Below are 14,585 nucleotides of genomic sequence, written 5' to 3' on the forward strand. Positions count from 1 at the left end.
ACTCATATCCGTTGGAGTTAACTCACCTACACCTAATCTCTTATATAATGAAAGAGGCATAACACTCACACTTGAACCTAAATCTGCTAGTGCATCATACATGACACAGTCACTAAGTAGACAAGGAACAATAAATTCACCCGGATCACCTACCCTAGGTGGAGTATTTGGTGGAACTGTCTTCACCGGGTTTACTTCTACTGTTTTTGTTTCTTGCACTTTTTTATTCTTCTTCTTCTTCTTTCCAGAGGTATCACAAACTTTATTACCTATTACTTGCTCATACTCAACTCCTTTTCTTGGAAACGGGATGGGTGGTCTGTATGGTACCACCACTGGCTTTACATACTCGGGTGGTGGTGGTGGTGTAACTTCTTCATTGTTACTTACATCTAAAACCTCCCCATCTTCTGATGCTAGTTTTTCAGAATTTGTTGAAACCATATTAACATTTTCATTCCGAGGATTTACTTCAGTATTACTCGGTAGCTTTCCTTGTTTCCTTTCACTCATCAATCTAACAAGAGTACCTACTTGTTTTTCTAGATTCAAAATAGAAGCTTGTTGAGTTCTAAATGACTGATCAAACCTCTCATTCGTTTGAGTTTGAGTTTCAATAAATTGTGTTTGAGATTCAACTAGCTTAAATACCACTTCTTCCAGATTTGACTTTTTCTCTTCGGTTTGTTGTGGTGGTTTATACAAGCCAGGTCTTTGTTGATTGAAAGTGTTGTTTTGAGTTGGTTGGTTATTCGGACCTTGTTGGTTATACGAGTTATTGTCGGGTCCTTTTGGATTGTAAAGAATGTTTTGATTTCGATTGAAGTTTGGCCTTGGCGGTTGATAATTATTCTGATAACTATTTTCCAGCCTTTGGTTCATGTAGACAACATTCTCACATTGTTCCATCATTTGTTCAATGTGACAGTCTTTCATTAAGTGTGGTCCACCGCATTGCTCACAACTGATTCGTATTGCGTGAATATCTTTATTCATCTTTTCCATTCGTCTCTCGAAAGCATCTATTTTTGCGGAAACGGAATCAAAGTTATGGCTAGAATCGGCTCTAGCCGCTTTAGATGAACGATATATATCTTTCTCTTGGTGCCACTCATGAGAGTGGGAGGCTGTGTTATCAATAATTTTGTAAGCTTCAGTTGCAGTTTTCTTCATAATGGAACCACCAGCTGTTATGTCGATGTCTTTTCGTGTAGCAACGTTGACACTTTGGTAGAATATTTGTACTATTTGATAAGTGTCTAAACCGTGTTGAGGACATCCTCTCAACAACTTTCCAAATCTTTTCCACGCCTCATATAGAGTTTCATTTGACTTTTGTGTGAACGTAACAATTTCTCCTTGAAGTCTCACGGCTTTAGATGCCGGAAAGAATCTTTTAAGAAATTTCTCAACTAAAACATCTCATGTGTCAATCGCCCCTTCAGGTAACGATTCTAACCAATCTTTGGCTTCTCCCTTTAAAGTCCAGGGAAACAACATGAGATAGATCTGTTCATCCTCAACTTCTCGGATTTTGAATAGTGTACAGATCCTATTAAACGTACGAAGATGTTCGTTTGGATCTTCCTTCGGCGCACCACTATATTGGCACTGATTAGTTACCATGTGTAGGATTTGTCCTTTGATTTCATAATCTGGCGCATTAATGTCTGGCTTAATAATGGCGTGACCTTGGCCCGTGCGTGTGGCTCTCATTCGGTCTTCCATACTTAGAGGTTCCAAATTTTTCATAATTGAATTTGTTGAATACGAATCACTAGAAGATTCTGATTTAATGGTTTGTGGTTCAGGAGGAATGATTAGTGGTTCTGGATCTTGGAATTGTCCCTGAAAATTCTCCGGATTCTCAATTGTGAGGTCGGGTTCAAAAGATGGATTATCGAAAATTTGAGTTGGAGTTCTTGGTCGACTAGATGATGATTCTAAAGAAAAATCAACGGCGACAATATTGGCTAGATGTCTTGATCGAGTTATAGGTGGTGAACGTATGAAAGGTGGTGAACGTTTTACTCGGTGCATTCACTGAATATCCTATTAGTTTTTAAAAGGAAAGAAAAATTATATAAGTTATCCAATTAATAGACTTTTCTGATTTTGCCCACGTTTCGAATAGCCAAAAGATGCAGCAGAGGGGCAGGATTCGTTTGGTCTCAATATAATTGAGTACTGTTTGGCTCCAATAACCCGGTCCACGTACAAATCCAACTATTACTACGAACCAGAAAATTTTGATGTCTATCAATTTAACCACTTAAAATAAATTTTCGTAATTTTAAGAAATTTAGATAAGAAGTAGAATAAAAATCTTATCCTAAAACTAGAATAGCGAGAAATAAGAAAGAAAGAAAAAAACGCGTCGAAAAAGGTCGAAAAATAAAAGGTCGAAAAATAGGCGTCGAAAAATAAAAATAAGAAAGTAGCGCGAAAAACGGCGTCGCAAAATTCTAAAGCACATAAATCTTAGTCTAAGGAATAAGCACTTAAGGAATTTTACGGCAAACCTAAAAATTCTAGAAATAAAAATAACTATGGCAAAACTAAACTTAATACTAAAAATTGTAAATAGAGTCTAAAAATCTAAAGGTAATAAAAAAAAACTTTTTTTTTAATTTTTTTTTATATTTCATTTTTTAAGGATTTTAAAATTTTTTTTTTAAATTTTTTTTTTATATATATTTTTTATAAAAACTTTTTTTTAAAAAAAAAAATTTCTTTAAAAAAAACGATTTTTTTTTTACAATTTTTTTTAAAACGAATTTTTTTTCTTTAAAAAAAATGATTTTTTTACACAAATTTTTTTTAAGGAATTAATAATTTTTTTATTATTATTATTTTTTTTCAAAACTTTTTTTTAACTCATTTACTATTCATGAATAGTAAATGAAAAGAAATTAATTAATTTACTATTCACATGAAAGCGACATGATAGAAATTATTAATTGCAAGTTACATAATATACCCCTGAAATATTTAATAAATACGACTTTTTAAAACTTTTAAAACTTTTACGATTCAAAATAGTAAAGGTAAGAAATTAATTAATTTACTATTCACATGAAAGCGACATTATAGAAATTATTAATTATAAGTTACATAATATACCCCTGAAATATTTAATAAATACGATTTTTTTTTAAACTTTTAAAACTTTTACGTATCAAATTTGAGTCTAAAATATTATTATATTATTATATTTTATTTCAATATTATTATATTATTATATTTATTAAATTATTATATTTAAATTAATATATCTTTAATCAATCAAAAACTAAAAAAAAACTTAAATACCCCGTGAAAACACAAAAAGTGTCCCCGAAATTACTTTTTTTTTATAACTATATTTTTACAGATATAAATTAAAAATATAGCGTTTTAGAGCTCCACGGCAGCGGCGCCAAAAACTTGATGATGTAGCGTGAGGGTACGAAATAGTATTATTTTTAATACAGAATACTACAAAATATGACACAAGTTTTATTAATTTACGGATGGGATATACCTAAACCTTGCTACAACATTATAGGCAGTGTACCTAATCGTAGAGTAGTGTAGTTTTTAGTAAGTCCGGTTCGTTCCACAGGGAGCTAGTGATTACGTACTATATTTTTATAAAACTATATTTATATAAATAAATAAATAAATAAATATATATATATATATATATATATATATATATATATATATATATATATATATATATATATATATATATATATATATATATATATATATATATAAGTAGTAATATTATTATAAAAGGGGGTTTTTTACCGTTTAATGACCGGTTTGTCGATTTTATATTTTTAAGCGTAAAGATAAATGACAATAATTAAAGTGCGTAAAATATATAAATGACGATAAATAAAATAACAATAAATAAAATTGCGATAGAATATGAAATAAAAGGATTATGCTTATTTAAACTTCCGTAATCATGATGTTTAACGTTTTGATTTTAATTAATTGTTACTCGGGTTAATTGTCCTTTGTCATGGTTTATTTGATACCTATCTGGTTTTTATCCATAATAGTCCATCAGTCATAAATATAAAGTGCGAGTGTCCTCGTCAAATTACCCTTATACCCGAAGTCAAATATTCCAAATAATTAAGGATTTAAACTGTGACGCAATTATCACTTCTGTCAACAATTACACCAGTTATCACTGTATGTAATCTACCCCTGTTTTGATTAGATATGAATATTAATTTACCCACTTGATCAGTTTGAATAAACAATTACCCAACCCGAATAATTAATTAAATGATTATAATAGATTCCATATGAACGTCACTAAATAGGACAACCATAATCATTATTAATTATTAGGATAATTAATTTGAAGATAGGTTCGACAGACTCCAATGAGTTGTCACTCAATTAGACTATACCCCCCATATATTAATAGTCAATAGTCCAATTTCCACAAGTGTCGGTCTTTTGCCCAAACCTTAATTATGGTACAAAATCCAATAACCCCGTCTTAATATTTAGTCAAACATCACGATTACTTCGGCTTAAATAAGCATAATAATAACTTAGTTACGAGACATTAATTTAAAAAGGAAGAACATAACTTACAGTGATTATTAATCGTGTAGCGTTACACGGACAGAGTTTCGACTTTAAAACCCGTAAAACATTCCTTACAATAACCCAATTATTATTAAACTTAAACTAAAATTATAATTATAATTATAAATATATATATATTACATGTAAAGAGAAAGAAAGAAGAAAAGGTGTACATAAATCGATCAAATGAATTGCCTTTTATAGGCAAATATTGAATTGAAATTTTCACTTATGACCCCTTAAATATGCTCAATTAACAACTTTTTATTATTTATTATTATTCTTATTATGAATTATTTAAATATTATATTATATTCTTGTGCATAGTTGACTTGTACTTTCAGCTCCGTTGCGTCGAGCGTTGATAGTTGGCTCGGGTACCGGTTCCGGATTTTCGAACGTCCTTTCGTATAATTTAATATCTTGTACTTTGCGTTTTGTAACTTGTACTCTTGTCATTTTTAGACGTTTCTCATCAATAAATTGAACCTTTTGAATTGTATCTTGTACATTTGAGCTTTTTGGACGTTTGTGTCTTCAAATCTTCGTTTTCGCCTTTTGTCTTCGCACTTATTTATTTAAACAATAACAATGAAAATATAATACAATTACATATGAAAACCTATTATTTAGAAGGGATATTGCTATGAAATATATGTTCCTTTTTAGCCTTATCATATATCTTAATATGATATATAAATATTAAGACGTTATTACAACGATAATCGTTACGTGTATATATCGTTTCGAAATCCTTAAGTTAGTAGTCTCATTTTATGTATATAGTTCATTATTAATATACTTAATGAGATACTTAATTATCATTTCATCATGTTAAATATATATATAAGTTCATATATATATTAACATGTCATTTACAAGTTATAACGTTCGTGAATCATCGGTCAAACTGGGTGGTCAAACGTTTACATAAATTCCATTTCAATTAATCAAGTTTTAACAAGTTTGATTGCTTAACATGTTGAAAATATTTAATTATGTAAATATTAATCTTATGTATATTAACAAAAAAACAAAAAATTCGGATCGTTACATTACACACCCGTTAAATTAACAAACTTTGCTTATCGTGTCGGAATAATATAAAGATAAAGTTTAAATTTGGTCGAAAATTTCCGGGTCGTCACAGTTTTGCACATTTGTTTAATTGGGAGGTTTTCACGGGATTTATGTGCGAATAGGAGAAATGAAATATTTTGTCATGTATACAATTTATAAAATCATATATGTAAGTATGGATTCAAATGAATAAATTTACCCTGACCTATTTTGGCTAGTATATACTAAACCATACTGTCAAAATTATTTTAAAACTACTCATTTATTGAGCTGTTTAACTAAATCAATTTGTTTTATATAAAATGGTACACGTTGTACATACTTATAAATTTACTAAGAACTTCGTTCCGTTTATATTGTCACATCAAACGTTTAAAGCTTTTTTTTTCAAAACTCCTTTAATTGATTTTATCAAATTTTCGCATTACTCTACAGAGTGTTTGGATCACAGTTCTTCTCATCCTCCGTTTAAGGATGAAACTTACCATTAAGTTTATTTATAGAAACTCCTACACCACTTTGGATGCCGGTTTTATAAAATTTGTTGGAAAGTCTTTGCGCTCATAAAATTTTCCCTCTTATGGTTGGACATGGCCGAAACGCGGACCGATATATCAATTTTCTGGGGTACACTCGGTGGTCACCCTATTGTAGAAAAGTCGCTACGTGGGTTTCTACCCCCACTGTTGTTATAGTGGGTATCATGGATATATATTACACTGGACCGTTTGAGGAGTATCTACTCTCAATATTCGCTGTCAACCGCAACACCCTCATAAACATCAATCCTAGAATTCAATACTTTGAGGTGCACGAAATTATTTTTGGAGATTCATCTCACCTGGAGTCGGCCATTCTTTATAACCCGTGATTCACATTTCTTTTCATCCACACATAAATTTAAGTATATGGATGAATCCTAGATTGACTCGCTCAGTTTGCGAGGAAATTCACTCTCGTTGAAAGATCACACCTTTCGTACGTCTTCCTTTCGGAAATGTAATGAATTTTACTTTGAAGTCTATGATCCTTGTTATCCCCCTTGAAGGAATTGCCCTAAACACCTATACTACTGATATGGATACTCTATATATTTCTTCATTCGTTGGTTGCAGCTATATTTCATTCGTCCCTGTTCGTTCCCTAAGGAAGCTCCTGTTTTGTTGTTAAGAAGAAAGATGGTTCTTTCCGATTGTGTATTGATTATCGCGAGTTGAACAAGCTTACAGTTAAGAACTATTACCCACTTTCGAGAATTGATGATCTGTTCGATTAACTTCAAGGTTCGTCTGTTTATTCTAAAATCGATCTTCATTCTGGCTACATGTTAAAGAATATGATGTTTCGAAAACTACTTTCCGCACCCGTTATGGTCACTTTGAATTCCTTGTTATGCCATTCGGATTGACAAATGCACCTGTTGTGTTCATGGACCTCATGAACCGTGTGTGTAGACCCTATCTGGACAAATTCGTTATTGGTTTCATCGACGACATCCTTATCTATTCCAAGAGTGATGAAGAGCACGAAAAACATTTGAAGTTAGTGCTTGATCTGTTGAGAAAGGAAGAATTGTATGCTAAGTTTTCTTAGTGTGCTTTCTGGTTAAGAGAAGTTCAATTCCTTGGACATATTGTTAGTAAACAGGGAATACAAGTTGATCATGCTAAGATTGAGGCGATTGAAAAGTGGGAGATTCTGAAAACTCCTACTCAGATTCGTCGGTTCCTAGGTTTGGCAGGCTATTATAGAAGGTTCATTCAAGATTTTTCACAAGTAGGTAAACCTCTGACTGCTTTAACGCATAAGGGGAAGAAGTACGAGTGGAAGAGTGAACAAAAGTCTTCTTTCCAAACTCTGAAGAAGAAGTTAACTTCTGCACCGACATTATCACTACCTGCGGGTAATGATGATTCTGTTATCTATTGTGATGCTTCGTGTCAAGACTTTGGTTGTGTTTTGATGCAACGAAAGAAAATCATTGCTTACGCGTCACGTCAGTTAAAGATTCATGAACAGAATTATACAACCCATGATGTAGAATTGGGAGATGTTGTGTTCGCACTCAAGCATTGGAGACATTATTTATAGGGGGTCAAATGTACAGTATACACTAACCCCAAAAGTCTTCAACAAATCTTTGATCAAAGACAGTGAATATGAGGTAGCGAAGATCGGTTAAATTGTTGAACGGTTATGATTGTGAACTCCTTTAGCCATTCCGGGGAAAGGCCAATGTTTTGGCCGTTGTGTTAAGTCGAAAAGAGAGAATTAAACCTCGCAGGTTTAGAGCCTTGAATATGACAATTCGAACAAAACTCACAAGGCAGATTCTTGCGGCTCAACAAGAAGCCTGGAAGGAGGAAAATTTCGTAACGGGAAGGTTAAAGGCTTGAGTAAACATTTTGAGGTATGAACCGATGGTATTCGGTATTTTGCGGGACGTATTTGGGTTCCGAAGCTTGGTGATCTGCGACAACTTGTTTTGGATGAAGCTCATAAGTCTAGGTACTCTATTCATCCTGGTTCAGGAAAAATGTATCATGATCTTAAGGAGCTGTATTGGTGACCTAATTTGAAAACTGATGTGGCTACTTATGTGGCTAAGTGTTTGACCTGTGCTAAGGTTAAAGCTGAACATCAGAAACCATCTGGACTTTTGGTGCAATCTGAGATTCCCGAGTGGAAGTGGGAAGGTATTACGATGGATTTTATTACAAAGTTACCGAGAGTTGCGGGTGGCTATGATACCATTTGGGTGATTGTAGATCGACTCACAAAGTCAGCTCACTTTTTGAAGATTAAAGAAATGGATTAGATGGAGAAACTACTCATTTGTATTTGAAGAAGATTGTTTCGAGGCATGGTGTTCCCGTATCTATTATTTCAGACCGAGACAGTTGATTCACATCGAGGTTTTGTCAGTCCTTACAAGAAGCTTTGGGAACTAAGTTGGATATAAGTACTGCTTATCATCCACAGTCGGATGGTCAGAGTGAAAGGACCATCTAAACATTTGAAGACATGCTGCGAGCATGCGTAATTGATTTTGGTAATGGTTGGGATAAGTACTTGACACTGGCTAAATTTTCTTATAATAACATCTATCATGTAAGTATTAAAGTCGCACCGTTTGAAGCTCTGTACGGTAGGAAGTGTAGGTCTCATATCTGTTGGAATGAGGTTTGGGATGCTCAACTCACAGGCCCAGAGATTATTCATCAGACTACTGAGAAGATCGTATAGATTAAGGAAAGATTGAGAACCGTCGGAAGTCGAAAAAAGAGCTATGCCAATAAGAGAAGGAACGATATTGAATTTCAGGTTGGTGACCGTGTTATGTTGAAGGTATCACCTTGGAAGGGCGTAATACGTTTTGGTAAAAGGGGAAAGTTTAATCCTCCTTTTGTTGGACTGTTCGAGATTATTAAGAGAGTGGACCCGTGGCTTATCGTTTGAGATTGCCCCAAGAACTCAGTGCTGTTCGTGATGTTTTCATGTATCGAATTTGAATAAGTGTTTGGCCGAGGCCGATGAAACTATTTCTCTGGAGGAACTTCATGTTGATAAGCAACTACATTTTTATTGAGAAACCTGTCGAGATTATGGATCGAGAGGTTAAGACCCTCAAGCAAAGTAAGATTTCTATCCTTCAACTTAGATGGAACGCTAGACGCGAACCCGAGTTCACTTGGGACCGTGAAGGTCAGATGAAGCAGAAGTACCCGCATTTGTTCTCAGATGACGAGTCAACCCCCGCACCTGCTTAAATTTCAGGACGAAATTTTCGTAACGGGAAGGTACTGTAACGACCCTTCTTTTTCCGTTATCTTTTACCGTTAATTATTTAAAGACCGTTAACTGTTATTCGTGCCACGTCATTTCTATGACCTATATTATTATTTTTGTAATAATATATTAATTGTTATGTGTTATATAAATATTTGTATTCATATCTTAAATTGTACGTTTCTACGTGTCGCGGATTTCTATCCGGCGAATCTTTTCGGTTTTCAAACCAACGGTCGAGCTTTTGGGATTTTTAAGTCCTAATTATTTTAAATATGATATTTTAATGTCATATATTTATATTTAGTGTTTATATATTTTATTCGTCGCGCATTGTTATCTCTCCAAAAAATCAATCGCGTAGTAGCGTTTTCGCGTTTCGGGCTTCGATCGGGCGTTCGGGCCACAAGCTAATTGACTTTTTAACATTTTGGGATAGTGGGGCCCACCCCTTGCTGATTTTGGCTGAAAATTCCCTTAGGGAGGGGGTGTTTGTACCTTTTCTTCTAACTTGGAGCATTTTGATCAAAACCTAATACACTCCCCATTTCTTTCATTTTCCACATTTTAATTTTTGCTCTCCCTCTCTCTTGTTCTTGGCCGTCACCACCATCAACAACCATCATCATCATCTTCATCAATTAATACTTGGATCAAGAAATCATTCACATATTCGGATTCTACGCGTTCTTCTCTACACATCTACATCTTTTAATTCTTGATTAGGGTATAAACCCTAACCCTAGATTTTTAATTTTTCTGTATTTTGATATTATATTGATAGTATGATGATCACATGTTATTGTATTGATGATTGTATGCATAGAATTGCTCAAATATATATGTTTTCGGTTTGATTGAATTGGGACAGCAGCATATTCGTTCATTTCTGATTATGTAACTATTATAAAAGTGAAATTAAAGTGTTTAGATGAGTTCCTCTCTTCAAGACATTAATTTTAGACTCCGGATTTATGTCATTTCGATTCCCGGAGCTCTAGATATGATTAAAATGGTATTTTGTTAAGATTAAATTGTGAAAACGAATTGAACCAGGTTTGTTCAGACTTTGTGACCACTTTTAGAGTCTTTCGGGTGTACTAGTGTGAGGATTGATGATGAGATGAACTTTCATGTTCGGGTCATCTAAATCCGAGCCACGGATCACCCGTTATGACTAAAACACATTTTTGAACGGATTGAAGTTCCAAGTGGTGTAATGGCTGATCATCACAACTTTTTTACTGTTCTTGGAGTGTTCTTGAGTTCACCAATGTGTCGGGTGTTTTGATTAGGCGGAGATATATATAAGGCTCGCCGAAAACCGACACCCGGGACTCAAGATATGACCCGAAGAACTTTTAATTAAAATTTATGGTTAATTATTAAAACTTATGATATAAATAATGATTTTCATTATTATTAAATTACTTATGATATAAAAAGTAATTATTATAATTTTAGACTTATGATATATATTTATTATATCATTTATTAATTACTTATGATTTAATTAAACTTTTAATTAAACTTATGATTAGTAATACTTTTATTATTAATGGAAAATACTTATGATAGGTATTAAACTTATATTATAAGATTATTATTATAAGACTTATAATAAGGATTAATTAATCATTTAATTATTATAAGACTTAGTTATTATTTAATTATAATTTAATTATTAAATACTTATGATTTAATAATTATAATTAGAAACTTATGATATGATTAATAATTCATTATTAATTAATAATACTTATGATATGATTTAAAATTTATTATTAATTAATAATACTTATATTATGACAAATATTTAATTAATTAATTAAATACTTATGTTATATTAATTATATCATTTAAACTTAGGTTAACTTTAAATAATTCATTTTAATTTAATTAAACTTATGTTACGACATAATTATACATATTTAATTTTAATTAACATTATAACTTATATTATTATTATAACTTACTTTTAAAATTAATGTTGACTATGTTTGACCAAGGTTGACTTTTGAGTTGACTTTCGGTTGACTTTGACTTTCAGTTGACTTTTATTGACTTTCTAATTAAGGAAACTTTCCTAACGTAAAAACTTTCTAAAAATAGAAACTTTCTAAATATGGAAACTTTCTAAATTTGGAAACTTTCCAAAAATAGAAACTTTCCTAAAATAGAAACCTTCCCTAAAATAGAAACTTTCCTAAGATAGAAACTTTCCAAAAATAGAAACTTTCCAAAAATGGAAACTTGCTAAAAATAGAAACTTTCTAAAAATAGAAAGTGTGTGTCCGTACGCTGTTCCGATCAAACCGATGCATGTTGAGTATTGTTCTATGTCTACTTGCAACATGTACAATAGCTATCATACTAAGACTTGACCTAAGTTAGTTATTTATATCGACCTCCTTTATTTATAGGTCGGCGTTGTGATCATTCCTGATCACTTTACTTCATTTGTTGTTCGCATATTTATGTGGTTTCTTCATTTACTATTAAAGTGAGTTATAGTCCCATTTTTCTATTTTAAATCTTTTGGGATGAGAATACATGCAAATTTTTTTATTTATTGGACACAAGTGGAAATTGGTTTAAATTATTCATTGTGAGTTGAACGAAAATATTTCCTAGTCTAGTAACTGTAATCACTGGTTTCTACTGGTGAACGCGAATCCTATGGATAGATCTATCGGGTTTGACAACCCCATTTCTTGCTAGTCGCGCTAGCAATTTATAATCGAAATGTTTAGTACTTCGTATTTTGTTGTAACACACTTGTTCGGTGTATATTATTTATTATGTTTGACAAGGGTAAATAAATGGTTAAGTGGTTACCAGGTGGCTCACAGAAAATGGAATAATATTATTATATGTTTTCTAGCATATAATTTTGTGGTCCAAAAAGGAGTTTTTATGTTTTCAAACATAAATTTTTATTGTTTAAATTAAATATTGTTTGCAATATTAAATCTATAATTCACTAAACATTTTTGTTGACAGTTACTCGCATATTTTATTCTCAGGTTCATGATTGATTGCTTCCGCTGTGCTTAGAGAGTCTGCATATTTATGATGGCAGCTTTTGTTAAACATTAACTTGCATTCTATTTTGATACATTTAATAGTGGATGTTGTTGACTTGTTTTGGTCAACTTTTGGTTAAGTATTAATGTATGGTTTTTCTAAACTTACATATTTTGGTAGGTTTCCATTATAGGAAATCATTTTTTAAATAAAGAATGCAAGGTTATTTATCAAACTCATATAGAGTTATGATCAAGCTGTGGGACCAAGATAACGATGGTCATCAAGTGTACTTTGACGGGTCGTTAAATTAGTTAAGTACGCGATAGAACATTCGCTTAGTAATACGATTGATATTAAAACGTTACGTACTGTAATATTTTTTCTAAACGAAATAAAAATGAACTTTGAAATATAAATAGCTTTGAAAAAATAAATGTTATATTATCATTAAGTAAATATTTTAAGTACAAATTTATAATGAAAATAAATATATCTACATATTTTAAAACGTCCTAATTTAAAAATAATATATTTTTATAAACAACGAGTCACTGTTTTATAGAAGCAAATGACCACAACACTCAATTAGATAAGTTACATTTTTCATAAAATAATTTATCAATGACTAAGACTAAATTTTGATAATGGTACACGTCACGTAGTGTAAAAGGCTAGTTTTCTAAACGTACGAAAGTGCGCTCGAAAAACCGAAAGTGGCACATGAGTCGAGTGACAACGTCCGTGTCATTTGAGTAAAAATTACATTTTTACCATGAGTGTAAATATTATATAATATATAATTAATTATGTAAATTAAATATATTATATATATAAATAAATAAATAAATAAATGAGTGTCGGCAGAGTTTAGAGATGGATACCAGCTGGTGGGAGTGGTCATTAGACCGCATGAAGTGCACCCACAAACCCCATGCGATCGCATGGGGTGTGGTTTGACAAAATATGTATAAAGCTCGTCGAGTTCTGTCTCTGATTCATTTCATTTAAACACAACACACACACACATATCACATATTACTCCGTATATATATATTTATATTTATATTATTATTATTATTATTATTATTATTATTATTAGTATATTTATTATTATTATTCAAAGTAATATTATTTAGGAGTGTTATTATTATTATTTATACATAAAATACTACGACGAGGTCATGAGTGAGCGATTTCAAAATATGCTCTTCAAGTAAGATAGGGCTAAGAAAATTATGGGTTATAGCTATGGAGGTGATGGGTATGGTTCATGGGTATGCTCGTGAGGTTAATCTAGTGTTTATCGTCTCCGTTGCGTCTACGTACCTTTCCTGTAATATTGAATCTCAATATTGATACGTGAGTACTCGTAAATTAATTTTTACATATTAATAGTGTATCCCTGACTAGTGCTCGAGAATATAGGATTATGCATGCTAGTACTTTTGATATCGCCCTTAGATAAGTTATGTTGAATCCTGAGTTAGTTACATATGCGGTTGAGATAAGGTATAAGATATGCATGTCCTTGGAAAGCTAGCGAAAAATTAAGAACTTTTCCTTTAGATATCGAATGGTTTCGATGAACGGATTTGAAGTTATAGTCAATTGAATTTTTGTAACATTATTAAAAATGATTATTATTATTATTGTCGTTATTATTATCGTCGTTCTAATTTTTATCTAATTATTATTATTATTATTATTATTATTATTATTATTATTATCAACAAAAAGTATTATTATTAAAAATGGTTATTTTTATTATTATTACTATCGTTATTATCGTTAAAGTTATGATTAGTATTATTATTATTATTAAAATAGTTATCAGTATTATTATTATCATAATATTTATTATTATTAGTATATTAGTAACACTTAATTATTATGATTACTATTATTATCAATAAAATGAACGCGATATAAAAGACGATTTAAAAGCTATTAACAAATCGATTAGGAAATAATGAGTATGAGTATCATGATGAAATTTAAATATCGTAAGATATTGATTTAGATAAAATTATCGTTTTTCATTATTTTTATCACTATTATTATTAAAAATATTATTAATATTAAAAATA

At 31.3% G+C, this 14,585-nt stretch overlaps 1 non-coding gene across 1 annotated transcript; it reads left to right on the forward strand.

The window, feature by feature from the left end:
• The first annotated feature begins 1,261 nt into the window (after nucleotides 1-1,261).
• LOC139869893 (small nucleolar RNA R71) lies at nucleotides 1,262-1,368 on the forward strand. Its single transcript, XR_011766473.1, has one exon. It is a non-coding gene; the product is annotated as a small nucleolar RNA R71 (small nucleolar RNA).
• The last annotated feature ends 13,217 nt before the right edge of the window (nucleotides 1,369-14,585 follow it).

This window comes from Rutidosis leptorrhynchoides, chromosome 9 (genome assembly GCF_046630445.1).
Source record: "Rutidosis leptorrhynchoides isolate AG116_Rl617_1_P2 chromosome 9, CSIRO_AGI_Rlap_v1, whole genome shotgun sequence".
Classification (NCBI taxonomy): Eukaryota; Viridiplantae; Streptophyta; class Magnoliopsida; order Asterales; family Asteraceae; genus Rutidosis; species Rutidosis leptorrhynchoides.